General features: G+C 37.3%; 1 protein-coding gene across 7 annotated transcripts in view; it reads left to right on the top strand.

The window, feature by feature from the left end:
- The window catches only part of FAR2 (fatty acyl-CoA reductase 2), a 131,918-nt gene that overhangs the window by 45,902 nt on the left and 66,535 nt on the right, over positions 1 to 19,481 (top strand). For 3 of the 7 annotated variants that reach the window (XM_077870579.1, XM_077870583.1, XM_077870582.1), the window contains exon 2: positions 7,848 to 7,880. The exons of 2 other annotated variants lie outside the window; for them this stretch is intronic. The gene's annotated coding sequence lies outside the window, so the exon portion shown is untranslated. Of the gene's footprint in view, positions 1 to 6,159; positions 6,283 to 7,847; positions 7,881 to 19,481 lie in introns of all 7 variants that reach the window. 2 more of the 7 variants (XM_077870577.1, XM_077870578.1) reach the window with 1 other exon arrangement.

The following is a 19,481-nucleotide window of genomic DNA, read 5'->3' as shown; positions in this document are numbered from 1 at the left end:
CAATAAAGAAATTGTTGTCCTTATATCCCCTAATTTGCATCATAGATTAACAGACATTCATGTTTGGAAGGAATAAGGTCACCTAGGTCAGCCATCCTTTGGCTAATTACGAATCTTCAGCCATGTACCAGCAAAGTGGTTTTTTAGCTTCTGCTTAGATACATCTGCTAACTCCTGAGGCAAACCACTCTATCTTTAGCAGCTCTAATGATTAGAATGTGATTTCTTTTTTTTTTTTTTAATTTAGAATGTGATTTCTTATATTAAGCTGAACTATACCTATCTACAGCTTTCAACCATTTATTATCATTTAGTTTTTTAAAACAGGAAAGAACAAATTTAATTCTTTTTATGTGTCAGTCCTTGCAACGTTTGACAGCTATCATGTGCTCCCTAAGTCATTTGTTCCCTTAAGTAGCCCATAAGTTCTTTCAACTATTGCACATATGACATAGTTCTTAGTGTTTTAACCTTTATGTTCAGCCTCATGAAATGTGTTCTAGTTTATCATATAGAAAGGAACATCCAAACCCTGGTTATAATCAAAATTGTGCAGATTAGAATTAAATATACTATTATTCTAGATGCTGTTTTGTTTTGATTTAGAGAAGGGGGCAGGGCAGAGGGAGAGGGAGAAGGAGAATCTTAGGCAGGCTCCATGGCCAGTACAAACCTGACTCAGGGCTCCATCTCACAATCCTGAGATAATGACCTGAGCCAAAATCAGAAATCTGATGCTTAACTGACTGAGCTACCTAGGTGCTTCCTACTTGCTGTATTAAATAAATGCAACCTAAGATTACATGTACTGGGGTCAGATCATCACTGTGTTCAGTAATATTGTGCTGAAATCAACTAAAATTCCTTAATCACTTTTCCCACTATATAAGCTACATAATGATAAGCTTTGGCTTGATCATTAAGTACCATAGTGGCTTGGCAGAAAATAGGAGTTGACATGTCATTGAATGAATGAATTAATTATAGATAGATATACTAATACTAAACCGTGCATTCCCCCTAAACTTGCCCAGTTGTTTTTTTTTTTTTAATTCAAAGGAGGGAAACTTATTGTACTTTTTTTCGTTAAATTCAGGCAGAGAATAAATACCTTCTAGCCAGTCAAGAATCCTATTATTCATCACATATCATGCAGACAGCAAAGATCTTCCTTTTGTTTACAAATTGTTTCTTCTGCAACACTCAAATAGCACTGAGAAAAATAGCCATTTAAATACTTGGTTTTTATCTGTCCTTTAGCTAAGACTTGCTTTATATTCCAGACAAGTATTTAAACCCTCTGCTCTCTCCACCTATAAAATGGTGCTAATATAATATGAAGTGTATGTGTATGAATTTAGTACATTATGTATGCATATGTGTATGCATATTTATAAATGACTGCATATCAGGATGACACTCATAAAAAAGGCTGTGTTGAGCCCTTTGTTAGTAGTTATAATTATAATGTGGTGACTTATGAGATCAGTTTTGTGCCTAGATGTATATAACAAGCCAAAACTCTAACTTTTATGTAAAGGAGGAAAGAGTGTGAGCTGCATTCTATTTCCATTTTGCCAATGAATTATTCAATTTCTTAAAATAATTGAGTCGATCCCTTGTGCTAGGTTTTCTATATATTAAATGAAGAAAATTCTTCTCCTTGACCTCCTTGATATTAAAGAGCTGATGGGATATATTCGTAAAGCACTATATGAAATAGAGGAAAATTAACTTTGACAGCATCTCAATAAAGACATGAATCCTGGGTAGCCCTGGTGGCTCAGCGGTTTAGTGCCACCTTTAGCCCAGGGTGTGGTCCTGGGGACCTGGGATCGAGTCCCACGTCAGGCTCCCTGCATGGAGCCTGCTTATCCTCTGCCTGTGTCTCTGCTTCTCTCTCTCTATCTCTCTCTCTTTCTCTCTCTCATGGATAAATTAAAAAAATCTTAAAAAAAAAGACATGAATCCTCTATATAAAAGTCAATGTTTCAGATTCTTTTTTAAATAAGTAGTTTTTCACAAGAAATGTTGTGAATAGCATGAATTTTCTACTTGACATGCTTTGGCTGTCTTACTTGCCTTATTATCAAATTAATTTAATTATAGTCCACTTAATGAGGATTATTTTGTGTTTTTTTAGAATGAAACATAAATAAATCTTCAGTTTTCCATATAAATGGCAATCAGAAATTCTAAAACAAAACATAAAAACAGATGTCCCAAAGGTGGCATTATTTTAGTGGCATGAAATGAAACCACATTAATCAACTAAGAGTATAGCCCATACATGGTAATGAACACTAACTTAAGGGGTTTCCATTTTGTCTTTTTCAGAAGAGCTAGTTAACTTTACTGGGGAAAGATGCCAGCATGATATATATTTTTTTAATCTAATGGAGAATTCAAAATTTGTGTTGGGATATTATGTTCTCTATAAATCACTCAAAGGACATAGAGATGAAGAGTGACTCATATATAGCTCTTTGGTAGCCCAGTACTACAACATATTGCTTCAGTGGTTGCCTGTTTTGGAATAGTGTGGGACTGCCTAGCCCAAACTATTTAACATTGTGCTCATGACCATATGTTATTCTTAGGTAAATCCAATTTAAATATTCTATTATTTTGTGTAAGTATATTCTTAATTTATGAACCAGAACACAGATCAGACATATATTTCACTTGATATATTGAATATTTTTTCCATATTATTCATTATGCGTAAAAATAACCTCATAGTATTTCATGACATGACTCAGATAAACCCCTTTACTTTCCTGTTGTCATACATTTGTTTCAGTGGATGCCCTATTAGAAGCAATGCAATGATGGACAAGGACAAAATTCTATTAGAGAAAATAGAAAATTATAGAGACTGAGACCAGTCTTGTCAGATCTTGGGAAGTAGAAAAGGATAAAAAGCTTGAGTGATACTGGGGGAAGCCTGAGAGGTGTGATAATGAAAACAAAGTGGGCACCAGGAATGGAGGGAAGAGGTGAAGGTTATAATTTACCGGCCAATATAGCCTTTCCCAAATCATCCTTCTACTTGTTGGGAAGGTGCCCTTGGCTTTAGCAGAACTCTGAGGACCTATCAACAAGACTTCACTTGACCTGAGGAGAAAATATATTTTAACTACATATCTGTGGTTGACATGTGCTCTGTTTATATTAGAAATATCTGGCTAACCACTTTTTGAAAATAGTAGCTAGAAATTCCCAGAGGACGTTTAGAAATATTTTATTCTATTTCTTGAGTATATATTCAAGATACAATAAAAATAAATGAATCTGAACCTGAAACAATAGAAGACAAATACTTAAAAATCTGGCTGCTACTTCTACCTCTGCCCTAAAAACAAAACAAATGTGTTCTCTCGAGGAAAAAAAAAATGATTGCTAAATCTGGTGACCCATTTCTAGTCTTTATTTTTGCTGACCTGCCTTTTTCATTTATCGCTATCCTTGATGGTTCCTCTTCATGATCATGACCTGTACTCTTAGTTTCTAGTTTACTTCTCTCACTGCTCTTTCTCTGACCCATTTTTCATCTTTATAGTCAGGGTTACTCAGGATACTATCTCCTCTTATATCTTCTTTTGCTGTCATTTAGCAAAGTTACCAATTTAAACTCTATTCCCAATGCAGATAACCCCCAAATTTGTGTCCAACCTTCACCTATTTCCAGATCATCAAGAAAGGAACTCAAGTTAAAAAAAAAAAATTAGGGATCCCTGGGTGGCGCAGCGGTTTGGCGCCTGCCTTTGGCCTAGGGCGCGATCCTGGAGACCCAGGATCGATTCCCACGTCGGGCTCCCGGTGCATGGAGCCTGCTTCTCTCTGCCTGTGTCTCTGCCTCTCTTTCTCTCTCTGTGACTATCATAAATAAATAAAAATTAAAAAAAAAATTAGACACCTAGAAAATTGCTATAAAACAAAGATAAAGAGAAAAAAGTATTAAAAGTAGCTGGAAGTGGGGAAGTTACATTCAGGAAAAACAGAGTAAGAACAAGGACTGAATTTTCTACAACAATGGAAGTCAGAAAATAATGGAATGATATCTTTGAAATGTTGAAAAATAAAAACCTGCCAACTTAAAATTCTGTATCCAAGGTAGGTAATATTTTTACCTCCCTCGTAGGGCTTGTATGAGAATTACATGGATTAATGTGATAAGTCACTTAGAACAGTGTCTGTCCCAAAATAAACTCTAAAATGTTTGTGACATAAAGTAAAAACTCCGTGGGTAATTGGGATTGCAAATTGCTGCAATCTTTCTTGGGAAAAAATTGATAGGAAAAAAAATGGGATGTCAAACAGTCTAACCTAGGTGGTATTTATTTTCTTCTCCATACTTTTCTCCAATCATGAATTACTAATATTATGAAACAGGACAATGCTGATGGAAGGTTTGCTTCATGAGAACAGGGCCTTTGTGTAGTTCACTGCATCCTTCAGCACCTAGAACAGTACCTATTCAATAAATCAGCTCACACCATGGATATGAGAAAATCCTTTCTTGATCATAATTTGCAATATTATGTTGCAACTGAGTAGAAAGAAAAAAAAAGATGAACCATAAAGTCTAGACCAATTTAAATCCTTAAAAACGATTTGCATAATAGAAGTAATTCTGCAAATGCTTATATCTAAAGATAGTGCATATACCATGTCTTTCATTTTCAAAAGACTTCAGAGAGGAAGGCAAATGCATCATTTGGTACCCTTTTCTCTAATAGCCTTAGTGTTTTTTATAATTTAGACACAGAAAACTTTTTTTTTTTCTTCTGGGGGGCATGAAGAATTGCATGAAAAAAAGAAGTATTCTAGCCAGATTTAGAAACCTAAAAAGTCTGAAATGTTTAGGACCAAATCTTTTATTATGGTGCTTACTCATTACAAATCAAGAGTGTTAGGGCTAGCGGGGTACTTAGGAATCACCATCCCTGTACATTACACAGGAGGAAACTGAGCTCAGTGAGGTTACAGTGCTAATTAGAAACAGAGCAGGGCTAGAACCTAGGCTTTTAGTTGACGTTCAAGGTGAATTCTTAATGGACTCTGGCCTTGGCAGTTTTCCCTTAAACATCTCACTCGCTTTCTCCATGCAGACCCTTTCTCTATTAGCTCGTTATTGCTAATGGATGTCAGATACAGAGTTAGATCAAGAGCAGTACCAAACCTTTTCCTGGGAATACAGTGGAAAGTTGAGACTCGTCTCATGAAGTGAAAGAAATAGGAATCCTATGGATATATTTTTTTGAGTATTAGGGAAAGATTTCTAATTTACAATAATTTTAAAGGGAGGTAGAGTTTAGTCTCATAAATGAGTTGCTATATTTCTTTATTCATCTAATAGATGGTTTTGGTAAAAGTATGGAAAAATCTAAAATTTAAACTTAAAATCAGACTTTTACTGTATGTAAGTACTTCCTTCCGGAAAATGGTAATTTACTTACTAAAAAAGTAAAAAATAATTTATGGTGACTACTCTAAGTATGCATTTTTTTTCTCTGCTCATCAATATTTCCTCTCACTTTTTTTTTTTTCCCTCTCACTTCTTTCGGATCTTCTAATTAAGATTACTGGAGACTAATATATTTTGAAAATCAAATGACTCTTTTCACATAAAAAAATACAAACATCTTAACTACTTTTGAATTCTTCCATCTCTTCAAAATATATTCCAGTTGACCCCAAATTTAATAATTTTAAATACCCCATCTATTAAATTTATTTTTTGTCTTTCCAAAGTATCCAATTATTTCTGACACTTTATTTCTTGACAAATGGTCTAACTCGCAGCCAGTTTTCTCCTCTATTTAATCTGCAGTCATGCATAATGCTATGTGCCTAAAAATGTTATATCCTAGGACCACCAGAGTTAGAAAATGAGTTTGTTGGGGGTTAATGTGAGTAATGGTCTTTTACTTTAAATGAGAAAAATATCTATAGATGATGCCTGGGAACTAATTTAAGTTATCTATGCATGCTTTTATGATCTGCCTCTCTTTTCCTTCATCACAATATGTCAGAAGGAAGTCTCCAAGCATCACAAACTCTTCCACTGTATTTGAACTTTTTCCTCATTGAGTATATGTAGATAATTAATCATATCTCAATGATAGTGATATTTCCTTATTTCCATTGTTAAAGAGAAATTATCCTGATGCTTGTTGAAAATGACAAGGAAGATTTTATTCAAGACTATTGCTGTAGGAGCCAAGACTATATCAGCTGGGGAGGGAGATTGAACTCAACGCTGAAGAACAAATAGGGGTGAGTGGGGGTTTCTAACTGGTAGACAGCATGAGGAAGAGGATGGCAAATTAATCAGGAACTTGCTTAGATGTTAAGGTGGGGGTGAGCTAGAAATCAAACTCAGTTAGAAATGAAAGGTGGAGGAAGAAGAGCTTGAGTGGATCAAGAGTAGGGAGGATTCTCAATAAACTGGCCTGGGAGAGTCTTCTACTGAAACTGGGTTCAGTAGGTCAAGTTCAAGACCTGGGTGAGAAGAGGGCTTACAGGAGCCCGATTAAAGTTTGGTTAAGGGGATCCCTGGGTGGCTCAGCGGTTTGGCGCCTGCCTTTGGCCCAGGGCCTGATCCTGGAGTTCTGGGATCGTGTCCTGCGTCAGGCTCCCAGCATGGAGCCTGCTTCTCCCTCCTCCTGTGTCTCTGCCTCTCTCTCTATCTCTCTCTATGTCTATCATAAAATAAATAAATCTTTAAAAAAAAATTTTTTTTTAAGTTTGGTTAAGTAGGAATTTTTTGTTACTGTAACATTTCTGGGTTTGGATTTACCCACTAATAAGGACTAATTTAGAATGCCAGAGGTACCGTACTAATTCTTTTGTAGCTCTGGAAAATAAGCTCCATTATTATTAATACTGCTAATATAAATGAGTGACACCAACTGTCCTTATCAGAACAAAATCTTTTAGTAGGTCTGTACACACACTGACAGTTTGTTGCAAATGAAATCTAGGAAATCTGATCAACCTTAGAGGATAATGAGAATGTTTGTAATATTTCCATTGTTCTGACTATTTGCCAGGCTCTGTCCTGAATCATTTTTATAAATTAATTTTTTTAATTCTTGCTATAATCTTCTCAGGGAGGTACTATTATTAACATTATCCCAGGATTACAGACAGGGAAACTAAACCACATAGCAGTTACAAAACCCAACCAAAGTTACTTAATTGAAATACATGAGGGTTGTGATTGGAATCTAAGCAATATGACCTTGAGATGGTGGTCTTAACCACTTCTATAAAACCCCTTTCTCCTCATATCCCCAAGCAAACACATAGAACTGGGAGATAGGTAAAGGGGAAATCTATAGCTTTTGTTACATTCTTCATATTCAGTACTTTTTGCCTCCACCACCTACTATAGTTCTTAATACATAACAAGTCATCAGTAATTCTTATTGTGGGATAAATGAATGATCGAATGAGTTATAAGATGATGTTCAGTTTCTGATTGTTATGGAGATAACTGAGTTGGGTTTCTCAAACTCTGGCTTGCAAGGGCTGCAATAGCAACATTTTACGACAGAAGGCATTATCTGCATTTCATAACAGGTGATTGCAGGTGTCCGTGTCCGTGGAAGCCCAGCCCACAAAACCTTCCAGTGTCAGCTTGGGGTGAGCTGGACCTCAGGCACATGGATATAATAGTGCAATGAGCCTTTCTTCCAGAGGTACTAAAGCTCCCTTGAATGAAAGGCTGCTGGTCATGAGATGCTTTGGGAGCCCGTTCCATTGCTTTTTAGACCTAGTTTAAATTTTTCTGCCACATTTCCTGCTCAGTTCTTATTCATACCTCCTTCTGATCCTAGGGAAACTGGAAGTGGGAGAAACACGACGAGAAGGTAAGAGAAAAACAAGCAATGAATGAAGTCCCAGATGTTGCTAAAGCTAATAGGAGGAGTGACAAGCTAAATGAGTCTTGGGGCGAGAGACCTCATTTTCACTTTTGCTTGGTTTCGACCATAGCTCACCAGAACTCACTTATCCTAAGAAATCAATGACTAATTTCCTGTGAAGTAGAATCAATGAATCTGCAATGTTGTACATTGGTTAAAAATGATTGCTTGGTTTACTTTGGGCTGTGAAGTATAAGCCAAATGATTGTTGCGAGCTATTGAGATGTTTGAATAAGGAAAAAAATGTTTTCTACTGTAACACCATGACATGAAATGCTGGACTTTCTCTGGGACCAGGGGAAGGGGTCATGGGGGTGGGGAAGGGGTGGAGATGGTTGTCAGCCGTCTCTGAAACTCAGTTCTGCCCTGAGTATGTGTATTACCAACTGCCACTTTGGAACATCTGGTGCAGATTTAAAGGCTAAGGGTTTTCATGTGGGATTCAAACATAGGTTATAGTAGAAAGAACTCGAGAGCTCCAGGGAAGAATATGATATTTCAATTGTATTTGATCACTTTATTAAAATTGCCTAGAAAAATCGATTAAAAAACAGAACTTAATTTTCATACTCAGAGCAGAGGTTATTCATTCTAGCTCACATCTAACAATAGATGTGTGCATGTGTGCGTGTGTGTGTGCGCTTAAATAATCAACCCCAAAGTGCAGAAGGCTGCCTTTTCCATTCTGGTTGGGTATGGAGGAATTGGAATAGGGCCTTCATTCCATGAATACTTCACCTCCTGTTTTGTTTCATGGCCTTTCCATGGAACATATTCAAACCATACATGTGCCAAACTAATAAGAATTAGACTGAAACAGTGTTTTTAAAAGTCATTAATAGAATTTTGAAATTGCAAAGTGGAATTAATGCCACTGAATGAAAGCTGTGTGGTTTATATAAATTAAGAGAAGGGTCACCAAGTGAGTACTTGATGGCTTCATGTTCTTTTTTTGAGCAAAGGGATATAAAAATAATGTAAATTACCAAGTAATTAGTTAACTTTGTAAATGAAAAACTCTGGGGCAAGTTACCTTCTTTGAGCCTTGGCTCTCTCATTTGTAATAATCATGCCTGCCTCATAGAATTATATTAGGGTTAAATGGGATACTGCATATAAGGCCCTTAGCAGAAGGCTCGGTATGAGCAGTCTTAGCTACTGATGTTTTTGCTATTATTGTGGATCAAAGTTTATGGTTATAGGATAGCTCTAGAAACATTATGCTCTAAATGATTAGCATATATTTTTCCCAGTGGGAAAATTGAATGGAGGGGCTCTTGGAATGCTCTAGAATAATAATTTCAGTGGCAGGGTGGGTTGTATCTCAAGGAAGGATCAGAACTTATGTAGGTCTCTGGCCTTTCCAGCTACTCAATAAGACCATGGGACAAATGTTGATGTGGAAATTTGAAAATAAGCAACAAATGAGGGCAGTGATCTTCTCCCTGGAGTAGAGCTGCCAGTTTTGCCCAACAGTTGTCAATTAGTACACCTTTGAGCACCTCAAGGCCTTACCTTGTTTCAAATCCAAAAATGATTGCAGCCTGACTGATTTCCAAACTAAATAACATGTGGAGGTGATGGTGCATGCTCTCTACCCTAAAAAATACGTAGCCAACGTTACCTTATTGGCTTCATGTAGAAGGAAACAGACTCTGGAAACAGAGTTCTCACATTCAAAATCCCACTCTTCCTCTTTCAACTATCAGACTTGTGCAAGTTACTTAAGCTTTGGGGCTGAGAGTTGTCATTGATTGGACTTACAGTAATGATCCTATGAGAAAATAGTTATATGTCAACATGAGATATTTGTCTGCAACATAGTGCTGCATAAATATTAGTGATCATTTTATTTATTTTGTTGGATGATATTTGCGCTGAGAAGTGTTAAAAGATAAACTGAGGCATATTAAATATGTTAAGTGTTGATCTGAGTGAAAATCAATTAGAATTGGGTGGTGCTAAGCCAGAAGCAAAGCAAAGATATTATTTGATTAGCTATAGCTTATATGGTTGCATCATTTATGAAAGCCAAGTTGGTTATTTGTGTTTGGTTGTCCTTAGGTTTCAATTTCTTAATGTTGAGGCATTACAGGCTAGGTTTGGTTTGCTCATGTAAGGTAGCAAGGCATTAAAGCTGCTTCTGTCTAATGGCCTCCTTGTTTATTTTAACAGAAGTTAGATATCATTCTGGTTTTATTACTTAGCTTCCTCCATGAGTTAGGTTGACTCAGAGTAAAGAAATTGAGAGAAAGGAAAATTAGAGGTCTTGTTCCCCAAACCCATCAACAAGCCTCTATACTTGCTTCCTCTATTAACTTAATAGTATGGGATCTGAAAATTGCCTTAAGATTTAAATTATTACTCATTTCACTTCTAACGGAAGGTTCACAAAATACTGGGACAAGGTCTTTGTCACTAAAGTAACTGTAAGGAGTTAATTAGCAAAAGTTCATATGTAAATTCTGTTCTGGAAAAGCTTAAACTCTAAGTCCCTTTTCCAAACTGTTTTGGAAACACAAATCTATTTGGGATGGTAAGTTTCTTTTAAAATGAGATTCTAATCCATCCCAAATCATTTTGATGTAGTATTGTAGAGTAGGCCTATATCTTCTTTCCCTCTTCTCAGAGAGTTTGAATCTATATCTAATTTTCACACTGTTTTTCGTTCCACCTAGAAATCATTTTAGTTCTAGTCTCACCCTGATTTGGAGATAGTGTGTGGAGCCTCTGAATCCCACGAAACAGATATTTTGAGTAATGATGTAGGAGACTACTAAAATCTTTTAGAGCCAAATGGTACCATCTTTTGGGAAGATGGTGGAGATATCCTGGTAGAGCATCATCCAAAAGCATGATGAGGTGGTATATTAGAAAGAACATAGAACATAATTAATATCTTTATCTTACTTAGGCCTTTAAAAACTATGATTCGAAGATAAAATTCAAAGCAAATGTCCCTTTCCTTCTTTATTTTTTTTAAAGATTTTATTTATTTATTCCTAGAAATGCAGGGATAGAGAGAGAGAGGCAGAGACACAAGCAGGCTCCATGCAGAGAGCCTGACATGGGACTCGATCCAGTGTCTCCAGATCACGCCCTGGACTGCAGGCTGCGCTAAACCGCTGCTCCACCGGGGCTGGCCCCTTTCCTTCTTTAAAAGGAGGTAATTTCTTCTATCCTGGTGAAGAAGGAGAGATCCCTTAGAGTATAGAATTGTCCTGATTCCTGCAGGGCACCCTCTGTGCTGTAATTGTTATATTTCTGACTTCTGGTGTTTGTCAACAGATTTGGCTCCTTGGTTGCTAAGAGCTAGAGAAATATTTTGTTCAAGGCATTTTGATTGACAGTATTTAAAAGAACTTAGAAAATTTTGAGAAGGGAATTTAAATTAAAGAAAATAGAAACATCATAATGAAGCTATTAGAAATTAAACAATGTTAATACAATCAGATATGGTTTATCCATTATCCCTGATACAGTAGTTTCATATTATCTGTTTAATTCCTGACAATTAATGCAAATTTCCCCCCTTTCATCTTTCGTAGGGTTAAAAAACAATGAATGGGCAGTCTTAAATTATGCATAAGAAGTAGGTTCCTTTTCTTTCACAATTTGCTTCTCTACTGAGCAGGTAATTGTGTATTTACAGAATTTGACCCAAGACTTTCCACCTCATCCTTTTTGCCATTTTGCCTTTTATATGGGGATATTATAACTGTCTCTAATCAGTTTTGTCTGGGCAGATTACCTTATTAAGCAATCAATTTTTCAAGAATGCTATGAAATAAGAAACTTCAGTGTCAGCCCAGGAAACATCTAAAAAAGCAGCATTCTCTTGACTGCAGGAAAATTTTTTTTTTTCCTAAGAATCTTTACGTTGCATTTTACTTTCCAGGGCAATTAACACCTGCCCCATTCTAGACTTAACACCAGAGCAGAATAATGGCCACAGACTGTGTATATTGCCTGGGTACTCTGGTAAAGTCAATCTAATTGACTTCCATTTTGTTTTCTTTTAAAGAGTGGGTTTTTTAAGTCATATAACCTTTACCAACCTATCTACCTTTTCCTTGGCAAAATATTCTAATAGTCCTACCTTTGATATAGATCTGTTTTGTTTCCAAAAGAAACAAAAAAAATCACCAGGTTTTGTACTGTAAAATATTAGAGTTATATCTCTGTTTTCTCTTCTGAAAAATGGTACCTCCTCATAGAGTTACATTTACTTTAAAGTTTTAACTCTTAAGCAAGTTATTATTTTTAAGTATCATACTACCAAAAACACTTCATTTGAGAAACTTGCCATAAAATTGATTATTTCAGGGGTGACTCATTCCAATTTTTTTTTCATCATATTCTCATAGAAAAATCTGAATCTTCCCTGAAGTGTGGATATCTGGACTGGCATCTGCAGCCACTTAGAGTAAAACTCATAAAAGAGTGTCTTTGTTTTAGGCAGAAGAAAAACAGAGACCATTTACAGAAACTCAGCAATGTTCTGTCTGTAGCTACTCAGTCTTGACATTCTTTGCACTGGTTGTTTTTAAAAGCATATCCACACGTGATCGAGTGTATTTCTAAAGCCCATCTTCCCCGCTGAGTATGGCATGCGCGGTTTACCTGTTGTGTGATAATTCATATATTTGGAGTGTAGTCCGTTTTTAATTCTTCTAATGACAGAGAAACAAAATAAGATAAAATCTGAGGGTCCTGCAAGATCTCCGCTATTTTTTAATAGGTCCCTATGAGAAACTCAAGTGTGGGGCTTGGAAATCTGATATTTTTTTTAAAAAAGATTTTGTTTGAGGGCACCTGGGTGGCTCAGTGGTTAAGTGTCTGCCTTCGGCTTTGGTCATGATCCCACTGTCCTGGGATCAAGTCCCACATCAGGCTCCCTAGGGAGAGCCTGCTTCTCTCTGCTTCTCATTTGGAGAATAGACAGTGGAGCAAAGGGCAGTGAGGGCAATGAGGGCAGCGAGAATCATTTAGAGGTTGTTGCAATAATGATTTGGTCCAATTTGACACAAGCAATGATGGTGAGAAGTAGTCAGATCCTGGATATGCCTTACAGGTAGAGCTCAGGGGGTTGGTGAGAGGTGGAGGTAGGACATGAGAAGAAGAGAGTCAGATGGCCTCAGTATCTCTACAATGAGCAGCAAAAAAAAACACAGGGTTTTATTTACTAAGATGAGGAAGGTTACCAGTGGAGCAAGCTGGAGGAGCTGTTTCAGGAGCTTGTTTTGAGCATTTTAAGTTAGAGATGCCTCTTAGACGTGTGACAAGCTTGGCGTGTCTGGTTAACAGTGTCTGAGCAAAGCAAGCACAGGAGAACATGTTGTCCAATGTGCTGGAGAGACAGGCTGGGGTTAAACCACATCAAACCTTGGAAATCACCTGGGAGATTTCAGCCTTATCCTAGGAGCAAAGGGAAGACATAAGGCATTAAGGGGTATTTCAGACTATTGGATTTTCATTTTGAAATGAGAACTGGCTGCAGTATTGCAAAGAGTTTGGAGTTGGGAATTGATGTGGATGAGAATGAATGCAGAAAACTTATTAGTAAACACAACAGTCTAGACAAGATGTGGTGGCTTAAGTCAGGTGGTCGAGGTAGGCAATTAGATGAATTCAGGAAGTGACTGTCAGGAGGTGATGGGCAGATATGGAGCCGAGAGGGAAGGAAGTGCCAAAGGTGATTGTGGGCTTATAGGCTTGTATGAAAGAATGGACAGTGATTTCATTCAAGAATACAAGAAAAATTTGAATGAGAACTAGTTTTTTAGGGAAAAGATCATAAGATGAAGGTGCCTTTATAATATACAAGTGGAAATGTCAGGTAAGCATTTGCATACCATGGTCTGAAGCTCAGGGGTAAGGTCTAGACAGAAGAGAGTAATTTAAGAGAGGTAATTCCAAAGCTTAAAGGAAAGATAGTTTTGGGGTACCTGGGTGGCTCAGTCAGTTAAGTGTCTGCCTTCAGCGCAAGTCATGATCCAAGGGTCCAGGAATTGAGCCCCACATGGGCTCCCTGCTCAGCGGGAAGTCTGCTTCTCCCTCTCCCTCTACCTGCTGCTCTCCCTGCTTGCATTCGCTCACTCGCGCGTTCTCTCTTTCTCTTTCTCTCTCTCTCTACTTGCCAAACAAATACAATCTCTTTTTTTAAAGAAGGAAGGAAAAAAAATAAAAAATAAATAAAAGAAGGAAGGATAAGCAAGAGCCTTGGGGTTGATCTAACTGTTTGCAGTTTAGGCTAAGATTTCTTTAAAGACTGTCTCTTACTTTCTCCTTGAACAGTAGAGCAAAGGACTCAGCCTGTGCATGTCCTCAAGCTTCCAGCACTCTCGACATCTACACTGACCATGAAGCAGCTTCAGGCTGGTCCCATCCTTTCCACCTTGGCTAATACCAAATTGTAGACGTCTCTAGTCATCTGTCCTCTCCCACATTCTGGTATCTACACTCCTTTGTGCTTTCTTCCCTTCTCTTGTTTTTTTTTTTCTTCTTACTACAGTCTTCCCTCCTACTCTTTCCAGCATGTTCATGGAAGCTGTCTTCATCTTTTACTTTCTTGCTGTAACTGAAATTTGAATATCCCATTAGGAACAATCTCAATAGTTTATTTTCTTTCCTAAGATCAGGAGGGTGTTCAGCATCCTCTTACAGCGTAAGCATTGTATCTTCAGACATCTTTTTGTAGGCCATGCCATCCGATTATTGTTCCACCCAGTATCTCTGCCATCTGTCAACATCATGGTTATTTCTCCATACTTTATCATAGCTTTGGCATCAGAGTCCCCGTGTCCCTCTTCACTCCAGATTCTAGTACATCAATGTGGATGACCCAAAAAATATACTCATCCCCCGCAATGTTCTTTGACCTATTCATTTCCAATGTTCTTTGGGTTAACTCCTCATTGACAGCTATTCCCATGGCCACATCATGGACCTTGTCACTCACAGCTGCTTCAACTCTGGAATCCTGAATTCTAGCATCTCTTTTGAGATCTTGAAAATAACCTGTCTTTGAAAAGTTGAAGCCTTCGGTGTTCTCATCACTACACTAATTCTTTGACCTCCATGAATTCTCTACTCCTTTAAACACCACCCCCCTCCATTTTCTCCCAATCTGTCAGTCCTATTCTCTACCTTGGTTTTATTTTCACTCCTAAGTGGCCTAGACTCTACAATTTTTAATCATTTTCCTAAACTATTTTCTTAAATCATCCACTCCATTTTCTACCACCTTCCATACTTCACCTCCAGAATCCAAATCCTGGAAAGACTCCAGTGTCCAGCCTCACGGCACCAATTCATGCACCACCAAGCACAGCTGCAGAAAATTGCACGTGTGCAGACTGATGTCACTAACTGTCTCCAATTTAGGCGAGACCCTCAATCTTGCTCAGCAATACTTCTGCCTGCCCTTGTCATCTTCTTCTTACAGTGCTCACAATGGCTCCTTCGCTCCTTCCCTGTCCTCCTCAAACCCTCTACCCCATAATTTCCCATGCTGTTTTCAGCACTTGACTTCCTTTCCCATTTCCAAAGAAAATAGAAGCCTTAAGATAGGAACTCTGTCAATTTCTCCTCAAATGGATAAATTGCACAATTCATCATCTTCCTTCTTTTCCTCCTCACCTGCCACGTACCTGCATGAACTTAACGATATTTATACCAAATTAATATATGTCTCTCCTCCTTTCAAGTTAATTTGTGAAGTCTATTTGGATTGCATTTGCATTTCTCTTCTCTTTTGGGGGCTTCTCTCTATCAATGTTTTATAGTATTTGGGCAGTAGGAAAGATATTCATAAAGAAGCTGGGTAAGATTAATAGACTAGAATGAAAATAAAAATCTTGAGTCAGGACGACAGAATAAACAGTAGTTGGAATTTTTTTAAGTGCAAGTTCAAAAATCTCATCATATTTTCACTGTGGTGCATGCTGGGAATGCAACATTAGCAGCTTTGTGTGTGGTGGAAACGCCCCTTTGCGCACCTCTCCGTATTTTTCCACAAGTCATTCACCTGCAAATAGAAAATTACTGAGCCACTCCTATAATAAGTCTTGAAGTAAAAAAAAAAAAAAAAAAAAAAGTCTTGAAGTATGTGGTCAAATAAGAGGCACACTGTGGAGTCCAGGTGTGATAAGTCTGTAACCAATATACATTTATTAGTGATTGGTTTTCTCTTAGAATAAACCTAGAAGCCATACCAGAACCTGTCACCACACATTACATTTCCTGCTTCACCGTGGCCCACATACCAGTCAGTTCCATTGGCATTATTGGGCATCTACAATGCACAAAGCATTGTTTATATGAGGTGCTACACCCAGCTCTGAGAAAAAAAAATGTGATAGGTGATGGGAGCAAATGAGACGAGAGTTATATTTTTATCAAGAAATAAAGCGCTGCTAGTCAATATCATGTTCCTTTTCCAATAATTCTAGTGAATTCTAGGTTGAGTTAAAAAACAGGAAATCTTCTTTTGTGGACTCAATCAGACTATTGAGAGACATGGCTGGTAGAGCAGATGTGCTTTTTATTAAAGCCTTAAATGTTCAGAAAGAATTTCCCTTAACCTTTTGAAGTACTGAATTACACCCTGAACCAAAGAGAGGGAACCAGGACACAGCTAAGAAAAAAAAGGAATGCTGGATGCTTTGGTAACTTGGTGCCTTAGTTCATGGTTTGGAGAACAACAAATCAAAAATGCCCACGCTTTTGAAATAGGAGAAATGGAATCACAGAATATCAACCATGTTAAACTGCTGATACGTTGTCATCCTTTAACTAGTTTAGTTAAAGCTCATTAGGTTGATCATGATCAGAATATATTTCTAACCCTTACTAATTACTAGCCCAATCTAAAATATAAAGACACCTTTTTTTCCTGTCTTGTTTTAATACGTTTATGTAATAAGTTAAAGGACTTCTGTGCTCGTGAACAGTACCAGCAATTCCTTTCCACTTGAAAATACCTAAAGAGTTCTAAACCCAAACTGAAATGTATCATTAAATCCACCTTGAGCTAAGTGTAAAAATGGTTAGAATAGGGCCTCACATAATAGTTTAGATCAGTGGTTCTCAAAGTGAGATTAGGTGGGATATCTGGGTGGCTCTGTTGGTTAGGCATCTGACTCTTGATCTCAGCTCAGGTCATGATCTCAGGGTTGTGAGTTCAAGCCCCACATTGGACTTCACACTAATCATGGAGCCTTACTTAAAAAAAAAAAAAAAAAAAAAGAATTTAAAAAAGCGGGGTCCGCAGATCTGTGTAGTATCCAAGATACTTTCAGGAATCCACAGGATCAAAGCTACTTTCATAAAAATGTTAAGATGTTATCTGCCCTTTTTACTCTGTTGATGTTTTCACTAAAGGTACAAAAGTGATGAGGGGTAAAACAGTACGATTCAAGGCAGTGACCCCCACCTGTACTAATAGTCATTGCATTCTTGATCATCAGGTTCTCCACGCTTAAAAAAATCACCAGTTTCATTTCAGAATATCCTTGAACTCAGCAGTTAAAATAATTGTATTTCAATTCTTGCTTACATATCTTTATTTATTTTTAAATTTATTTATTTATTTATTCATGAGAGACACAGAGAGGGAGAAGGAGGTAGAGACATAGGCAGAGGGAGAAGCAGGCTCCATGCAGGGAGCCTAACGTGGGACTCGATCCTGAGACTCCAGGATCACACCTCAGGCCAAAGGGAGGTACTCAACCGCTGAGCCACACAGACGTCCCTACATATCTTTAATATTTCATGTGATGACATGAAAAGTATGTATAAAGAACTTCTGCCTACCAAAGAAGGCTGGCTGTCTCAAAGAAAAGCACCTGTGTGATTGGGTTGAGAACTGTACTAGCTGATTTTTTTCACAAAATATCATTTTATCTGTAAGAAAGACTCCTGGACAAACTATGGTTTTTCAGATTTGGGTCTTTGGCAGACATGTCCTCAAAATAAACTAAGTGGACTGGTCACTTATGTAAATAACTGACAATATTTTTGACAATGACAGACTTTGAGCTTTCAAGTAAAGATTAGAGTTTTGGAAGACGTGTCAGTCGCCATGAGCTTGACAGCTTCCCAAGACTTACAGACTTTGCTAATGAGATCGGTGATGATATTAACAAATATGATTTTTTATATATAACTTCATTACATAATGAAGTTTGTCAACATTTTGGAACATCTGCAGAACTCAGTGAATCATTAATTTCCAAGCAACCAATGAATGATATTATAAAATTATGCATGTAAGTAAATGATCCATCTAAATAGTGAGCTAGACCAATGGGTCTTAAAGTAACAGTCTGGAATGCTCATAGAGTTTTAAATTCCACATCGTACTACTAAACTTTAAGAAACTACAGTTTGCCAAATTTGGGGTATGATATAAAGAAAATCCACAATTATTTGGAAAGAATTTTAAAGTACTCTTCCCTTTTCCAACTATATATCTGTGTAAGGCCAGATTTTCTTTATAGATTCGACCAAAACAATAGCAACAGATGGATACAGAGAGAGATATGAAAATCTAGTTGCTAAGGCATATATTAAAGAGGTTTGCAAAAATGTAAAACAGTGCCAATCCTCTCAATGTATACTTTCTCATTATGGAAAATGGAATCACTTTTCAAAAAATACATTATTTCTGTTAGCATTTACTAGGTTGTTACCATTGTTTTAAATGATAAGTAAATATTTTTTGATGTTTCATATTCATATATGCTAAATATTGGTGGATATAACCACTTACAAGGTCTTTGGCATACTCAGTCACATTTAGGAGTATAAAGAGATCCTGAGACAAAAAAAAGTTTGATAAAGCTGGTTTAGCTGGTCATCGTGAGTGAAGAAGGACTGTTTGACTCACGCTGAACTGCAGGCACAGAGAAGACAGTATGTTTTGTGACATTTAATCCCAAGAGAAATATAAGTGGTTTTGTCATTTATTGATTAAAATATGCTTCGCAGACATCAGCCAAGGAATTTTTTTAAAATTTTTATTTATTTATGATAGTCACACAGAGAGAGGAGAGAGGCTGAGACACAGGCAGAGGGAGAAGCAGGCTCCATGCACCCGGAGCCCGACGTGGGATTCGATCCTGGATCTCCAGGATCGCGCCCTGGGCCAAAGGCAGGCGCCAAACCGCTGCGCCACCCAGGGATCCCCCAGCCAAGGAATTTTTAAAGAGATCCAGCATTTTAACAATCAGAATTCTTTGACTGAAAGCAACAGAAACAGGCAAGGGCAACTGGATTAGTCTTCCATTGTGTAACAAATTACCCACAACTTACCGACTTAAAACAACACATAATTATTATCTCACAATTTCCATGCAGTTTTAGAATTCAAGGAAGCTTGTCTCTTCAAAGCAAAAAGACAGTCACTCTTATAAAGGGATCACTGATCAGAAAGTCCACCAGGGATGATCTCTCTTTTCAGTGGATTAGCACCGTAATTACATCTATAAAATCTTTTCACCTTTGCCATATGAAGTAACATAATCGTGAGAGTGAAAAGAGAGT

This window comes from Canis aureus, chromosome 25 (genome assembly GCF_053574225.1).
Source record: "Canis aureus isolate CA01 chromosome 25, VMU_Caureus_v.1.0, whole genome shotgun sequence".
Taxonomy (NCBI): Eukaryota; Metazoa; Chordata; class Mammalia; order Carnivora; family Canidae; genus Canis; species Canis aureus.
Note: the sequence above shows the minus strand (reverse complement) of the source record. Positions and strands in the feature narration are given on the sequence as shown.